Below are 18,145 nucleotides of genomic sequence, written 5' to 3' on the forward strand. Positions count from 1 at the left end.
GGAGCTGGGGGCCGCGAGCTCCCTCCCTCCCTTCGACCAGGCGTTAACCCTGAAACCTAACGAGGGCGGACCCCGATCAAGGCTGTTAACTAATTCGCTGCTGCCGCCAGCTGTAGTGGTGCGGGGGGGATGTGGGAGCTGAGCAGCTGGCTGCTGTCAAGGTTTCCTGGGCTGGGAAGCTCTGCCACCGAAAATCTTTTGAGTCATCTGGTGCTATGCCCGTGAGAAGGAAGACCTCACTCTGTCTCTACAGGCTAGTGATAGATATACACCAGCCCGCTGCCCGCTTGAAGTGTTCTCCTGTTGTGTCCAGCCACTGGACACTCACAGAACTCGCCAGGTTTGCGGTCTCTAAAGAAACAGTTTAAACGCAGTTTGGCTGGTACAACCCGGGATCGGGTCCTTTATAACATCACAGCATTGAGATATATCTATAGTGAAAATCAAGTTTATTACAAAAGGCTAAGATCTAAAAGCTAGTGAGAAAGGATAAGAAGTGGGAACAGAAATGGTTACAAATAGAACAAAAGTAGAACACCCTTCTCATAGTCTAAACAGTTTCTCACCTAAAGCAATCTCCCAGCATCACCAGCCAGCACTGGTTGGGATTTCTTTTTCATTAATCCCACAAAAAGCACTGTCCTCTTTGCTTTCTCGGTAAGGAATAAAAGGATTTTGACCTTCCATCTCTCTCCCACAGTCCATTGTTTTTGTCCCTAGAGTCAGGCTGACTTCTGTGGCTCCTTTCCTAAGGTGCTGGCTCCAAATTGGTTTCACATCCTCCTGTTGACTCCATGTGAAAAATGGACTTCTACTGTGTTGGCTTACAATGCTTAATTTACATATGAACCTAGTCAGACAGGTGAATCTACATCCCTTTGGCTAGCAGAACCTGTGTGACAAATCTGCTGGGACACAGACTCTAAGACATATTTTCAGAATATCTACATATGTAACATAACCCTTTAAATATCATCCATCTATATATCTCACCATGATTATGAGGATCAGTATGACATAAGCTTGTAATAGACACCTCACATGACTCTTTTTGGATAAATGCTATCTATAGCGGGGCAGTCACCCCACTCCGGCTAAGAGGGGTTAAAAGCAGCCTTAGAGAGGGCTGCAGCTGAGCCAATAGGGTAGGCTTATTGGGAAAGCAGCCACAGCTGGGGCCATGCCCCAATCAGGCCACAGATGGCCCTATAAAAGGGCTGTGAGGCAGGTGCTCAGACAATCATTCTCTAGAGGTGGAGAGAGATAGGCCTGGTGGCTTGGGAGTGCAGCAGGGTACCTAGAGTGGAGCAGGGCTGGGGAAAGGCCAGAGGAGCTGGTGAGCTCTAGGTGGGAAAACCCCCAGGCTGCAGGCCTTGGTAAAGACTGGGAAGGATACTGGAGTTGCAGAGGTGCAGCCCAGGGTAGGCAAAGGCACAGGGCCGGCTCCAGTGCTTAGGGTGGCGTCCCAGCGGGAGGGCGGCAGGCAGCTCCGGTGGACCTCCCGCAGACGTGCCTGCAGAGGGGCTGCTGGTCCCGCGGCTCCGGTGGAGCATCCGCAGGCGTGCCTGCAGGAGGTCCACCGGAGCCGCGGGACCGGCGACCGCTAGAGCGCCCCCCCACGGCGTGCCGCCCTGCTTGGGGCGGCAGAAATCCTAGAGCCGCCCCTGCAAAGGCAGCAGGTCCAAACCCTCCTTGCTGATGATGAGTGGTGTAGACTGCAGTCTGCCCCAATGAGTGGGAGCTAGGTGGTGACTGCAGTAGTCACTGAGGTGAGGTGGGGGTAGAGGGTTGGGGGTTCCCCTGGGTGGGGACATTGGCCAGCAGAGGGTGCGCCAAGGCTGGAAAATCTAATTTTCTGGATGACCAGCAAGAGACACCGTGCTGGTGAGTCACTGCATTGCTACACTATGAAAGCAGCATGAGAGGTGTAATGAGTCTGTCAGGCCTGACAGGAACCGTACAGAACAGTGAATCCTTTGCCAATTGGCACTGCGGGGTTCTTGGGGTGACCACAGCAAAGTTGGAGCTCTGCACTGGGCTAGCCCCAAACAAGTTGTCAAGAATAGCTTGAGGATTGCAATCCAGCCACACCCTCTTTCCCCAGGAATGCCCCCACCCTGAAAATAAAGCATACGTAAGAACGGCCATAGTAGATCAGACCAAGGGTCCATCTAGCTCAGTATCCTTCTGACAGTGACTGGTGCCAGATGCTGCAGAGGGAATGACCAGAACAGGCCTGTGGGAAGGCTGAAGGGTGACAGGGGAATTGACAGCTTGTTCTACACCACATGAGAAGACCCCTTACAATAGGGAAATTCACTGATAATCCGTTATGGTGACTTCTTGGCCTCTTTACACCAGCAGAGAAAGGGGTCTCATGATAAGTGTATCAGGCTTTTCTCTCTGTGCCTTTGTAACCCTCCGGAGTGAGACATCAGTTAGAACCACCACCGCCTGTGGAAAATAGTGCCAATATTCAGTGCCATTGCCCTATACTCATAGTCTTGGAATAGAGATTGAAATGCAACAGATCAGCCTTTCCCTGCTTGCCCCTGGCAGGCCATCCTCACCATGGCTGGGGCTGGAAACCAGCCCTGTGTGCAGGTGCTCCAGAGCTGAAGCATCACTAAGCATTTCTTATCAAAAGTGTTTATGGAAATCGTTTTGAAACGTCTCTCTCCCTTTCTGTGGTGACTGTAAATCTAATGTTACATCGGTCTGGTTTTGTCAGCAGTGTTTGGCGTGATGGCCTTGAGGAATAACGCTTCCATGCCTGAGCCTGAGGAGGAGAAAGAAGAGGACATGTTAAGTGAGATCCTGCAAGCCAGTACTGCATCGGACTGAGATCACAGGGCTTAGAAGGCCAATATGACAGACAGCATGGAGAAGGAAAGAGGCGACAGGAGACAGTCCTAAGAGTCCCGCAGGACAAGGAGAGGGAAATGCACCAAAACATAATGGGTCTTCTCAGGCAGCAAATACAAATGCTGCTGACCCTGGTTGATTGGAGCAAAATAAATCTGATGAGGTTCAACAAGTGCAGAGTCCTACACTTAGGAGGGAAGTTCTGCAGAAAAGGCAGCAGTTCTGCAGAAAAGGACCTAGGGGTTACAGTGAACGAGAAGCTGGATATGAATCAACAGTGTACCCTTGTTGTCAAGAAGGCTAACAGCATTTGGGTCTGTATAAGTAGTAGCATTGCCAGCAGATCGAGGGATGTGATCATTCCCCTCTATTCGACATTGGTGAGGCCTCATCTGGAGTACTGTGTCCAGTTTTGGGCCCCACACTACAAGAATGTGGAAAAATTGGAAGGAGTCCAGTGGAGGGCAACAAAAATGATTAGGGAGCTGGGGCACATGATTTATAAGGAGAAGCTGAGGGAACTGGGATTATTTAGTCTGCAGAAGAGAAGAATGAGGGGGGATTTACTAGCTGCTTTCAACTACCTGAAAGGGGGTTCCAAAGAGGATGGATCTAGACTGTTCTCAGTGGTACTAGTTGACAGAACAAGCAGCAATGGTCTCAAGTTGCAGTGTGGGAGGTTTAGGTTGGATATTAGGAAAAACTTTTTCACTAGGAGGGTGGTGAAGCCCTGGAATGGGTTACCTAGGGAGGTGGTGGAATCTCCTTCCTTAGAGGTTTTTAAGGTCAGGCTTGACAAAGCCCTGGCTGGGATGATTTAGTTGGGGATTGGTCCTGCTTTGAGCAGGGGGTTGGACTAGATACCTCCTGAGGTCCCTTCCAACCCTGATATTCTATGATCTACAGGTCCAAAAATCCTGGGCACTCCACCCTTTGCAGTCCTTGAACTCCATGGTCTCTGCTTCCTACACCCTTCAACACGCCACGTGGTATCAAAGGGCATATCAACACCCCTACTGCTCCACTCCAGAAAGGAAAACCACATACTGACCTGTGAGAACCACCACTGGGGTAATGTGTAGCCACAACACACTACATTTGTGCACTTAAATAGACAGAAATGTTTACTCCCATGCCTTTCCAGTTTTAAAGTTCCACTCTGTTAATTTATGTTAACAATATTGTGACACTGGCAGACCAGGTGCCAGCTTTTGCCAAGGCTTTAGGCCTTAGTTGAACACTGACAAATTCATCACCGGAAACCAATCTGTTTCACCCACATTTTACTATGGTTAAGAGGGGTATTGAATTTATAACAATGTGTTTAGTCTTTACAAAATGCTTGTAAATTGCAGCATGTAATAACTCACATATGGTGTCTTTATCACATGCTATAAGGCAATAGTTAATTTTTGCTTTATAACTGGTAAAAAGGTTTGCTCTGAAACTGTGAACTCAGTCAGGAGGGATCATGTGCTAGTTATCAAGGAGGCCTGTCAAAACCAATGGCCCATTATGGAACATAACAATACAAATACTTTGTTAATTTCCCCTTCACACCCACAAAGAGGCTACATGCAAAACGGCTCATCCCATTAGCCTGAATTCTGGAAGAAGGAAGTAAAAATAGCTGGCAAGAAAATATTCTATTCTCTTTTGCTGTTTGGACTCTCTCAGGGCTGAAGCTATGAAACAGAGGCATAGATCAGCAGGGTCTCCTGGGTTAGCCTTAAAAGACATTCAGAGCTGACAGATAGCTATACCTCTGTCACCTTTTAAAACCATAGAACAACTCATTTGTGTATATCTGTTTGCCTGCTTTAAACTTCGTAATTATGCTCTCATTTCTTTTCTGAGTTAATAAATCCTTAGATGGTTTACAGTAGGACTGGTTATAAGCATTATCTTTGGTGTGAGATCTAAGGTAGAAATTGATCTGGGGTAAGTGACTGGTCTCTTGGGACTGGGAAGCTACCTGACTCTTTCGTGATCTTTGGTGTATAGCAACCAACTTTCACTAAGCCCAGCTTGCCTGGGTGGCAAGAGAGACTGGCATGGCCAAGGGGACTGTCTGTGACTCCATGGTAAGACTGTTATAGTGCTTCAAGACTTCACATTTGTTCCTGGGTTGGTGAAATCTAATTATAGAAATTACCACCAGTTTGAGGTCTCTGCCCTGCTTCATGACAGTCTGCCCTGGGGTTGGCACTGATGGCCGTGAACCACTCCAGACAGTAAGACAAATATGTATGACTAGGGCCTACCAATTTCATGGCTGTGAAAAATGCGTCACAGACCGTGAAATAAGCTCTTCTCCATGAAATCCGATGTCCCCTTGTTCCTAGGAGCACCCCAGCAAAGGGGGCTGCTAGCTCCGGCTGGGCTGGGGAGGGACAGGACTTGTCCATCCCCCCACACAGCCATTTTGGGGGGTGGGGAAGAGATCAGACCCACCTCCAGGTGCCTCTCCCTGCTGCAGGATCCTCTGGGACTAGGCAGTGGCCACAGAGGTTCCTGCAGCTGGAGACTTGTGGATGTGGGTCCAGTCTTCCCTTTGCTGCTCGGAGTGCAAAAGCAAAGAGGACTCCTAGTTCTGACTGGGTTGGGGAGGGACAGAATTTGACCATCCCCGACACAGCTGCTCTGGTGGGTGGGGGGCAGGGAGATCAGACACACCTCCACCTCCGGGTCAGCTGTGAAGGCAGCACAGCACTGAGGGTGGCAATCCTATGACACCCCTCCCCCCGCCCACACACACACACACAACAGGTTTTTGACCCCCTCCCCCATTGGGTCGGGACTCCCACGGTTACAACACCATAAAATTTCATATTTCAACATCTGAAAATGTGAAATTTAGCAATTTTCAAATCCTATGGCCATGAAATTGACCATAACAAACTGTGAATTTGGTAGGGCCCCTATGTATGACATTGCCTTGGAGTTTTTTTGCACATTTTGTTTTTCTCACCCAATAAAGTTCTATTTATGGAGAACAGTTATCTTTATCAATTCACAATGCATACTGCAGAATGCTTTCCTGAGCTTGTGTGTGGTGCATGCTGTACATTTACAAATACTGTGGGGGTTGAGTATCGCTATGCAACCAGTCATATTTATAAGTGTACAGCGAGCAATACACAATTTCTAACAGCACTCAAAGCTCCAGGTCCAGAGAACACTACGATGGCTGATCATTAAAGTGCTCTTTCAAAATCTCCCTCAACTGCATAGTTCCATGTTGGGATCTTGTAATGGCCCTTGTGTCTGGCTGTTCAAGCTCACCAGACCGCCGCTGCACCCAGGGGCGGCTCTAGACATTTTGCCGCCCCAAGCACGGAAGGCAGGCTGCCTTCAGCGGCTTGCCTGTGGAGGGTCCGCTGGTCCCAGGGCTGAAGCCGCAGGACCAGCGGACCCTCCGCAGGCATGCCACCGAAGGCAGCCTGCCTGCCGCCCTCGCGGCGACCGGCAGAGTGCCCCCAGTTGCTTGCCGCCCCAAGCACACACTTGGCGTGCTGGTGCCTGGAGCCACCCCTGGCTGCACCTCCACCCAGATGGCAGCTTTTCCCCCTTTGCCTCACAGGCCACAACGGGCAGCTCTAACCACTGGGATATTTTGCTCACTGAGATCCAATCTAGTGAGTAAATACCACCAGCGTCCCTTCAACCTACCAAAAGCACATTCAACAGTCATTCTGCACCTGCTGAAGCTTTCATTCGTGCTGTTGAGGTGGCCAGTATACGCCTTCATGAGCCAGGGGAGCAGAGGATACTCTGGGTCCCCCAGAATCACTTGGCATTTCTACATCACCAATGGTAATCCACTGGCCGGGAAAGACTGTTCCTGCTTGCGCCTTTCTGAACAGTCCTGTGTTCTTAAAGATGTGAGCATCATGTGCCTTCTGAGACCAGCCCACAGTGATGTCAATGAAGTATCCCCGTTGATCCATCACAGAAAAGTAGCTCTTTCTGTTGATGTATTCTGTGGCAAGGTGCCCTAGTATCAAAACAGGTATATGTGCGGTCCCAAAATAGGGATAGGCAACGGGGCCCCGTTGCTGCAAATCCATCCACTCTGTCCTACACATTGCAGAGAATCAGTCATGTGTAGCCGGTGACAATTAATGACCCTGCACACATGTATAACAGACAACACTGTGGATTTCCCAGCTCCAATATGATTTCTCACTAACCAGTAGCAATCTGGTGTTGCAAAGTTCCAGAGCGTGGTTGTCATTTGCTTCTATCAATGCAGCTCTCATTCTGGTGTCACTGTCGTGAAGTGTTGGGGTGAGCAAGCGTGGCACACAGATCCATGAATGTGGCTTTACAAATCCGAAAGTTCTGTAGCCACTGCTTGTTGTCCCACACCTGCATTATGATAAGATCCCACCTGTCAGTGCTTGTTTCTCAGGCCCAGATGTGACACTCCTCCACCATCTGCAGCTCAAGGAATGTCATGAACAACCTGGAACTGTGTCCCTCAGCAGACTGTCCTCCGAGAAATCATCATGACTCCCATTACTGCAAACCTTGCTGTGGATCTGCAAATACAGGAGAAATATGCATCCTGTATTTGCAACATCATCACAATAGCACAGAGCTCTGCAGGCTCCATGCTTCTGTCAGGGATGGCGGACACTGAAAAGTGCCACACAGGTTTGTGGGATTTAAAAAAAAAGGTGTGAAAATTATGGGATACGGATGGTATTATGGGATGGAGAAAGGTGCATGCTGCGAACTTGATCCTTAGATCTCACAGATCCCTGGGAGAGCCATTTCTATCCCACAACACATTGCAAGAATTTCCCAAAAGGCCTGGCACCAGATGGTAGCATATGGCACACTGGGATACCTACCCATGGGACACCGCCATTTGCATTACCACAAACACTCCTGGTGACTACGTGCAGCACCAATGCAAGCAGTCAAGTATGCGTGTGCCTGGTCGATACACAAACTTTGGCAGCTGTACGGCAATGTAATTTGCATCAACTAAAGTTTGTAATGCAGTCATGGCCTCAGTGAGTCAGTGTGAGAGCCTGGTGGATTAGGATCCAGGAGTTCCTGATGCCCACTCCTGTGCTTTTTTTCTCTGACAATGACTGTGTAAAATAATCCCCCTCCCCTTTTATGCTAAAAGGGAACCCCAGCTCTTCAAGCTTCCTCTTCCTCTTACACCCAAAAAGCTGCAGCAGCAATTTCACACTCCTACCTGCTGCTCATTGTCTCTCATCCCGCTGATGAAGAAAGCACTGGCAACGGGTCCCAATGAGCCATTTAACAAACTGAGTCATGAATGATTTCAATCTCTCACATTGTCACTGCTTGGCAGCCCCCCACACCCCCCGCATGGGAAACCTAAAGGAAAAGGTACAGCCTATCAAAACTCCTGCTGTTAAAAAAAATTCCCCATGGCACCTACACTGAGCAGTGGGTATATTTTTTTCTCCTGAAGGTGTTCATTTGTATTGTACTCTCAGAAATAGCCATCGAGGTGGATCTGGACTTTGGAACTATAATTACTTTGGACTAGCTCCAGATTCTTATAAAACAATCTGTCACTGCTGCTTTGGCTTCTACAGGCTTTTAGACAGCTGCTGCTGCTCCCGGTAAAGATAAGGCATTTGCAGCGCTGTCTTCTCATACAGTTTTTTCCTCTGCCATCCTCCCCTCCCCAAGCTCCAGCTCCAGACCTGCAAAATCTCACCCATTTGGCTTCAGTGCAATCTGTTTTAACAAGACATTTCAAATCTTGTCCTTCCCGTATTTCTTTTAACCCTGGAGGGAATTGGAATTTTCCAGACTGCCAGCCAAACCGATCCTTTGGAGGATGCACGGTGAATAGGCCAGAAGGACAAGCTGTACTTGGTGCAGATCAGCAAGGGTATGCACAATTGTGGCTTTGTGTTCCCTTGATCCGGAGGGAAATCCAGCCACAGAGTTGGTCCCTGCCTAAGTTAGAGCAAGGGGCCCATTCCAGCAGCCAGCGAATAGAGACCACTGGGCCATGTTCTCTTTTCCCTGGCCACATCCCTATGTTAGATGCTGGGAAGGTCACCAAGCCATACAAGGATGTCCCCATGCATGGGGAATTCTCCAGGGGCCATGAAAAACAGCTCTATGGCTGTTTTGTGCGGGTGGGTGATGCAAAGCAGGGCCAAAAATCAGGATCCATTTTTTTGCCCCCCTTGCAAAGGTTTATATCTTCCTTATTCATTAATGCTTGCAACCCTTGGTCGGCCAGAGTCTGTCAAACAAGTGGCTTTCTTTGAAGCGGTGATCTACCATGGTGGTTTTATTTAGCCTGAGAAAATGTTGCACTTTCATTACTATCCCTTATTTACTGAGCACCAGCAGTGCACAAAAGTGGCAGAAAATGATCAAGGAAGGCTGGAAATAACAAACCTGCCCCTCAGAAACACAGGCAAAAGTCCCAGCAAAATCCATGGCATTCACAGTATGACCTAGTGGATAGAGCACTGGATGGGGACTCAAAATACCTTTGTTCTATTCCTGACGCTGTCACTGGCCAGCTGGGTGACCTTGGGCAAATCACTGCACCTCTCTGTGCCTCAGTTTCCCCATCTGTAAAATGGAATAATGAGCACTACTAATGAAAAGCACTCAATAAAAGCTAGGGATTATTGCTATTGCTTGTTAATAATTATTATTATATCCACACATCTTAGGGCAGAATTGGGCCCTTGCCATCTAGATTAGATACGGGAGCAAATTCAGTCTGTAGTCAGTAAATGCAAATCCCCCAAATCTCCTACAGAAATTGAGCAGTAACATAAACTGATGTAAGTTACACATCAGGAGTAAATTGCCAACAGGTGTAGGTGGGCATAAGTGGCTACGGGGTGTGACTTCTGGAATTCAGGGAGTGTGCAAACTGAGTGTGATTTACATGCTGAGAGGGAGGAAAATGGGATGTTGGCAGAAAATAACTGGCAGGAGGGTGTAATATAAAGCAGTCCCCCTATTTTAACTTACTCCTGCACCTCTCGCAAATCGCCAGGTAGCAAACAGAGGCCTGGTAGAAGCAGACTCAATTTCCATTAACTTCAGTAGGCGCTGCATCCCCTTATGTTGGGGCTGTATTTTCACAGAATGCCAATAAGGGAGTATAATTTATGCTTGTACTGCACACCTAGTAAATGCCAGACTGGCGCACGTAAGGGGTGGCTTGCCCCTTAAGGGCCAGGGCTAGCCAGCTCTGATTAGAATATAAGAACGACCATACTGGGTCAGACCAAAGGTCCATCTAGCCCAGCATCCTGTCTTCCGACAGTGGCCAATGCCAGGTGCCCCAGAGGGAATGAACAGAACAGGTAATCATCAAGTGATCCATCCCTTGTCACCCATTCCCAGCTTCTGGCAAAACAGGCTAGGATCACCATCCCAGCCCATCCTGGCTAATAGCCATTGATGGACCTATCCTCCATTAATTAATCTAGTTCTTTTTGAACCCTGTTATAGTCTTGCCCTTCACAACATCCTCTGGCAAGGAGTTCCACAGGTTGACTTGGCGTTGTGTGAAAAAAAGACTTATTTTTGTTTGTTTTAAACCTGCTGCCTATTAATTTCATTTGGTGACCCCCTATTTCTTCTGTTATGAGAAGTAAATAACTCTTCCTTATTTACTTTCTCCACACCAGTCATAGTTTTATAGTCCTATATCATATCCCCCCTTAGTCGTCTCTTTTCCAAACTGAAACGTCCCAGTCTTTTTAATTTCTTCTCATATGGAAGCTGTTCCATACCCCTGATCATTTTTGTTGCCCTGTTCTGAATCTTTTCCAATTCCAATATATCTTTTTTTAGATGGGGTGATCCGATCTGCATGCAGTATTCAAGATGTGGGCGTGCCATGGATTTAGAGGCAATATGATATTTTCTGTCTTATTATCTATCCCTTTCTTAATGATGCCCAACATTCTGTTCGCTTTTTTGACTGCCGCTGCACATGGAGTGGATGTTTTCAGAGAACTATCCACAATGACTCCAAGATCTCTTTCTTGTGTGGTAACAGCCAATTTAGACCCCAGCATTTTATATGTATAGTTTGAGATTGATTGAGAAAAGGATTTGGGCCTTGCTAGCTGGAACCAGCTGGCTGAGTTTGAGCCAGGTAAAGCTGGTGAGACATTGACTGGGGACCTAGCTCTGGGAAGAAGGGGAGAGAGTGACCGAACTGAGGTTTGGAGGGCCAGTGTGTAAGGACTCATTAAATGGCACCGAGGAATGTTGTAATGACCTGCCCACTGTGAGTTATTAAGGGGCCCTGATGTGGGGGGACATTGTGTAGCAGGGCACCACAGACTGATGTAACTTCTGCCGCATGGGGGCGCTCAGGAGGCAGATGGCCCCACTACCGCACAAGTTACATGACTTTGAACTCACATTTCCTGACCAATTGACATGCCTGTTTATATAATGGCAGCATTAGAACCTGAGGGCTGGATTTGCTTTTCCTAGTGCTGGAGGATACAGATTGTGCCAAAAGGTAGCTTTTCACCACAGCTGTGGGGGCAACTTTAAGTTCCACTGGGGGCTCCATAGGATTCTCGCTAGCAGAAGCTGCTGCAGGACGGCCCTGAATCAGCACGTCCCCTGCCTCTGTTTGGTCATGCCTCCTTGCATCACCTCCCTTTTGGGTGCAGCTGGCCAGCTGCAGGCCTCCCAGTGGAGTAGAGGCTAGAGCCTCTCTGCACCACTGCAACCTCCAACCGCGATGAAGGGCCCTGCCAGCGGAGAGACTCTGGCACCTTTGAACATTCCTGCAGCGGTGGGGACGGCACAACACTTCCTGGAGAGCTCGCAGGGTGCCTGATCTTGGTGTCACTAAAGATGGATGATGCCGAACCCCTGCTTCTCTATGGAGGCCCACAGCATCTGGCTGCAATGGCTCAGCGCTTCCCCATAACCTATTTACCTCAATTGCCATTTACAAAATACAATGTGATTCAACAGCAGTGGAAAGAAACTCTTTTTCCATAGAAACAAAGACCAAAGAAGCTGTTCAAGCCCTTCATGCCTCTCAGTGCAGCGAGATGGGCCCAGGACATCATTTACCTTTCTGAGCAGAGTTCGTTTGTTCTTGTTCTTCAGCCGATCAGCATCGTATCTTAGCCCCTCCCATGGAAAATCAATAGTAATAGCAGAGTAGACTTCATGGAATCCCTGGCACTTCTCCCTTGTGGGGGCCAAAACTCTGCTTGGGGTGGGGTGATCGGTTCATTTTTGTAGATGTTATGAATTTCCAGTTTTGGTTGGTTGGGGTTTAGGCTGGAGGGGTGGGGGGTGGCAGTGGTCCATGTTCTGTAATTCTGATGGTGGAAAGGCTTTTTCAAAGAGGAAGATTTTGCAGCGTTTCCTGAAGACTGACAGACTCTAGATTTTCCTGGCTGTCTCTGGAAGTTTGTTCCTTAGCTGGATCCCCTAGACCTAGAATGCTTTGCCTCCGGCTCTCACGTGCTTCGTCCTGGGCTGTGCTATCTGTGTTGTCCCAGAGAAGCACAGCTGTCTCAGTGGTTCATAGACTGAAATGCAGCTGGGACTTGATCCATAAATACCTTTAGAAATTAGGACCAACCCTTAAACTGGCATTGGAAGCCACTTTTATCTCCTTCATTTCCCAGCTCAACCTTTCTTCCCTGGTTAGGCCGTTTCTCTGCTCTTCCTGGGGGACTTGTTGCTCTCACTACACCATCTTCTGTCTTCCTTTTGCTCACTCCCTTCTGCCTGATTGCTCTCATTCCCAGTCACCAGCTGCCTAATTCCAACTCCCTGCTCTCCGGTGTTATTCCACTCAGCCCCATTCCCGCCCTTGCTTCCATCCTATGCCCTGCACCCTTCTGTACATTCAAATCAGCTGATATGCTCTTGTTAACATTCTCTAGATTTGAAATCTCTACGGGCTCCTGGAAGGACATTTTCAGGGGAGGGCCCTCTAACTCTGCTTTGCCTGAGCCCACATGTTGTGTTGATCTTTAGGGCTTGATGCAAAGACTGTGTCCTCTGAGGCCAACACTGTTGAAATTGTCCACCAGTTTGAGGTACCTCCAGCTTTGGGGGCCCAATGTGAGACAGTTTGAGCTTGATTTTTCAAGGGTGCCAACCAACTGTACCTCCTACTGGTATCAGCTAGAAAAGTGAGCCCTCAGCATCTCTGCTAATCAGGAGTCTTGAGCTGGCCATCGGGAACTTGTGGCACCCAAAATCTGAGAGCACTTTTAGGCACTACAGCTTTTATGTCGGAGGTGCACCCATTTTTGTACATTTATTTTTGAGCAAATCTATCTAAGGGCTTGTCCACACCTACAGTGCGGCGTAGCTATACCTGTGCAGCTGCAGCATTTTAGTGAAGACGCTACTACGCCAACGGGAGAGCTTCTTAATACACCTCCGTGACAGGCAGCAGCGATGTCAGTGGAAGAAGCTCTCCTGTTGCCATAGTGTTGTCTATGTCACAGTCGTTGGCAGGCAGAATCGAACCTGGGATCTCCGGAGTTAAACACATGAGCTTCTCCTGCATGAGCTAAAAGCCACGTGACTCTTAGCTAAGGGTGTAGCAGCCTCATTAATTTCTAAGTGGTCTCGGTGCCACGAGAGGGGACAGAACACCACACCCAGGAAGTGAGTGGGTTACATCTACACCAGGGGGTAGGTCAGTATAACTATGTTGCTCACACCCCTGAGAGACGTAACCCTACCAATGTACATTTGTAGTGTAGACCTGGCCTTAATCTAGTTGACATGGCTCAACAAATATTGCAATCGCTGTGTGGTGTGTCTTCTTTTTTTAGTATTGTTTTTAAAGAACTCTGTTCATACCCCCAGAGAAGACTGTTTGATGGGAGCACTTAAATAATAAGTACACCAAACAGACTGGCAGTCCTAACTCCCAGATGCCACCATGATTCCCAACTGTCATTCTGAGCCACCACTCCCAATCCAGGGGCCAACTCACACCAGGGCCGCCCAGAGGATTCCGGGGGCCCGGGGTCTTTGGCGGCGGGGGGGCCCTTCCGTTCCGGGACCCGCTGCCAAAGTGCCCCGAAGACCCGCGGCGGGAGCCCCCCGCCGCCGAATTACCGCCGAAGCGGGACCGCCGCCGAAGCACAGCCCGGTCTTCGGCGGTAATTCGGTGGCGGGGGGGGGGTGTCCCCGCCGCGGGCCTTCCGGGCCCTTAGGCGGCGGGTCCCGGAACAGAAGGGCCCCCCGCCGCCGAAGACCGGGCTGCGCTTCGGCGGCGGCGGTGGCGGGTCCGGGTCCGGCTCCCGGTCCCAGTCCCGCCCCCGGCCCTGGCCCCGGCCCCGGCGGGTCCCGCTCCTCCCCCCTGGCCCCGCCCCCGGCCCCGGCGGGTCCCGCTCCTCCCCCCCGCCACCGGTCCCGCCACCGGTCCCGGCCCTGGCCCCAGCCTCTTACCGAGCGCGTCTCCGGCGGGGCCTGAGCTCCGTCCCGCTCAGAGCCGCGTGGTGAGGGGGCGGGGCTGTGAGCTCCACGCCGAGTGGAGGCAGCTGCCCCGCCCCCTCCCCACGGCGCTCTGAGCGGGGCGGGGCTCAGGCCCCGTTGGAGCTCCCAGCCCCGCCCCCTCATCACGCGGCTCTGAGCGGGGCGGGGCTCAGAACTTATGGCTACATTAGCGCTTCAAAGCGCTCCCGCGGCAGCGCTTTGAAGCGCTAAGTGTAGTCAAAGCGCCAGCGCTGGGAGAAAGCTCTTCCAGCGCTGTCCGTACTCCAGCTCCCTGTGGGGAATAACGGACAGCGCTGGGAGCCGCGCTCCCAGCGCTGGGGCTTTGACTACACTGGCGCTTTGTAGCGCCGCAATTTGCAGCGCTGCAGAGGGTGTTTTTTCACACCCTGCTGCAGCGCTGCAAATTTGCAAGTGTAGCCATGAGTTCATAAATCACTCAGGTTGTCTGTGTGGTCAGGTGTCTGACTCGTGGGTAGACACGTTTTCCCCCCCTTCAAGTGGGTCAGCACCAATTGTGACTCTCCTTTGAGCTTCATCATTCCGTTTCCTCTCTTTCCGGTCACGTGCTTGATGAGCGAGAAGGATACAATGAACCTTTCCACTCTGAGCATTTTCTCAGTCAGATCTCACCACTACCAAAGCCCATCATGTAGGAGCAGTATTAGAAGATGTTCTGAAGACTGTAGATCCTATTTTTGATTATTGGAATCGTATGCCCCTGACATGACTGACTACCTCTCTGAGGGGCTCTTTCAGGCCTTGAGCTGCTAGTGAACTGAGGGGGAAATGGAACTTTATTAAAGTGATTAATCTTAGATAAATTTTAATGGGACAGGAGCCAGGGTTCTCATTTTCCATTGTACTTGGCTCTGGGGGAGTGCCTCCATCTCTCCCCGCTTGTGCAGTATCTTAATGCCATTTGTCTTGTGTACTTTATTGCTCTGATGGGGGCTGGGGAATCCAGGCAGCTAAAAGTCTATTTTCAATGGATTTAATGTCATTTTAAATGAACAGATTTTCTTTATTTTTAATTTGCTTATTTGCTGATATTGACCCTGATTCTTCACTCATTGGATCCCATGGACTTCAGAGTGAGTTTTGTGTCTTGTATTGGGAGAACTGGGGCCAGCGTGTTTTTATTATTAATAACGATTGATCGATTGTTGTGCCCAAGAGTCTTGATGAGGATCAGCATCCCATTGTGCTGGCTGCTGTACAAATAAATAGGAAGACCCATTGCCTGCCCCAAAAGAGCTTTCAACTTATACCTCTACCCCGATATAACGCGACCCAATATAACACAAATTCGGATATAACGCGGTAAAGCAGCGCTCCGGGGGGGGGGGGGGGGGGGCGCTCCGGCAGGTCAAAGCAAGTTCGATATAACGCGGTTTCACCTATAACGCAATAAGATTGTTTGGCTCCCGAGGACAGCGTTATTTCGGGGTAGAGGTGTATATGGGCCTGACCCAAACCCCTTTGAAGTCAATGGGAGTCTTTCCATTGACTTCAACAGACTTTTTTGTCTCCTTAGCACCTAATCCAATGACATTCGAAGGGTGGGAGAGAACAATGCCGGCAAAGCTACACTGTTTTATACACATACCTTTGTGTGTTCACTGGCTTTTATTTTGGTTTGTAATGAGACAAATCAATAAGGAAATTATAGACTTTCCCCAACTGCATCTCAGCCCAACCATCATATGACGGCTGTTTTTTTATGGCATCCTGCGGCTCTCAAAAGGACTGGGCTGGCAGGGGCGTGGGGAGATGGGGGGTGGGGGTGGGTTGTGGGAGGCAGTGAGATCCAGGGGCAATTGGATGGGGTGGGTGGGGAGTCAAGCGACATGTTTACTGTCCTTTTTCAGACTAGAACTTCACTTTAAAGGTTGACTGGGAACATGAAATGCAGGCTGCAGCATCTCCCACTAAAACACTAAATGATCAGGTTGTTGGGTCAAATAAATGCTCTCTTTGGTTGCTTTTTACTTCAGACACTGTCAGAAATTGACATTCACAGGAGCAGGATTGTATCCAAAGAGCTCACAAGTACAAATCTAGTTGTGGGAGGTATATTATAACACTGTCAGAGGGATTATAATTGAAAGAAGAGTTTGGGTAAAATCTTAGTGGGTAAAATCTCTAGAAATAATGGCAATGTATGTTTGCAGAGGTTGGAAGTAGCAAGTAGCAACATGCTAAGAGACTTATTCCCCTCCCCCCACCCTCCATTTAATAAAGAGGCCGCACACAGGAGGCCACATGTCCAGGTGAGAATGACTGATCTGGTACTGGCTAGGAGTTCTAGGATTATTTATTCAGGGGCAAATCCTGCCTCTTGCCTCTGTACCACTGGAGGCTCCCTTGGTAGGCAAATGGCTGTGGCTCTGATGCACCATAAGGCAGACAAGGCTGCAGAGTGCCCACCACTACACAGCAAGGAGCTGAATGCTGGGGGGAGGACACCTTGTGCAGCAGCATGCAGAAGAGGGCAGGGAATGTGAGGAGGAGGTGCAGCCCAGAGGGAGGAGTCTAATAGCCACCTCCAGCAGAGCTTGCACCCTATCCACCAACACTGGAAGGAGAACAGCTTTCATGAGTGTTGTGTTTCGTTGTGTCCTGAGCTCACCCCTGCAGCCCCTCCTGCCCAATCCCTGATTTGGACACTCTGGGACCAGCGTCAGCTTCTCAATGTCTAAGAAAGACCATTAAAAGGCATGAGGAAGACAATGGTCCTGACTTCTCAAGGCCTATAATCTAGGAGGAGGGGAACCTGTCAGAATTGGGGTGAGTCTGGCATTACTTGACACAACTCATCAATGGCTGGCACGCGCAGTTGTGAATGGGGACACACGGTTCACTGGGATCAGTCAAGGGGAACAAATGGTACTTAGCAGCAGCATCTCTCTCTCTAATGTAGATAAGGCCTGGGTATAAGATAAATAATTGGGAATTGGGTGATGCACTGGGCAGAAGATTTGCCTCTATGGACCTGGTTCTGCACAGAACTAAAAAATCCCCTTGATTTCGTCCATGATCAACAGGTGATAACTCTACAATGTTATGACACTGTGATATAGCCATATGTTAAAAGGTGACAACACCAGTCACAGTGTAACCAGCTGGCATCACAATATGTAGCTGCTGATGGCTGCCAGACATCTGACTGTATCTGATGGGACACACGTGTGGTCAGTCACCACCTCTCAGCACATCATAGGACTGGCAGGGACCTCTTGGATCACCAACTCCAGTCCCTAGGGTTGCCAACTTTCTAATTGCACAAAACCGAACACCCCTTCCCTGCCCCTGCTGTGAGGCCCCACCCTGCTCGCTCTATCCCCCAGCCCTTGGTTGGTCGCCCTCCCTCACCCTCACTCACTTTCATTGGACTGGGGCAGAGGGTTGGGGTATGGAAGGGGAGATGAGGGCTCTGGCAGTGCAAGCTCTGGGGTGTGGGAGGCGGCTCTGGGCTGGGGCATGGGGGTATGGGCTCTGGACGGGGGGTGCAGGATCCAGGTGGGGCCAGAAATGAGGGATTCAGGATGTGGGAGAGGGCTCTGGGCTTGGGAGGTGGGTGAGGACTCCAGCTGGGGGTGCAGACTCTGGGGTGGGGCTGGGGATTAGGGGTTTGGGGTGTCAGAGAGGGCTCCAGGGTGGAGCAGGGGGGGTATGGGCTCTGGCCTGGGGGCTCCAGGTGGGGCCCAAAATGAGGGGCTCAGGGTGCAGGAGAGGCCTCCGGGCTGGGGCAGGGGTTTGGAGGGGTGGGGGTGAGGACTCTGGCTGGGGGGTGCAG

The 18,145-nt window shown here is 49.9% G+C and overlaps 1 long non-coding RNA gene across 1 annotated transcript; it reads right to left on the reverse strand.

The window, feature by feature from the left end:
• Positions 1-1,713: 1,713 nt before the first annotated feature.
• Positions 1,714-14,336, reverse strand: LOC123373201. The gene is made up of 3 exons (XR_006580613.1): positions 14,302-14,336; positions 9,369-9,453; positions 1,714-2,779 (listed from the first exon to the last, which is right to left on the reverse strand). It is a non-coding gene; the product is annotated as an uncharacterized LOC123373201 (long non-coding RNA).
• Positions 14,337-18,145: the final 3,809 nt, after the last annotated feature.

Source organism: Mauremys mutica, chromosome 1 (assembly GCF_020497125.1).
Source record: "Mauremys mutica isolate MM-2020 ecotype Southern chromosome 1, ASM2049712v1, whole genome shotgun sequence".
NCBI lineage: Eukaryota > Metazoa > Chordata > Testudines > Geoemydidae > Mauremys > Mauremys mutica.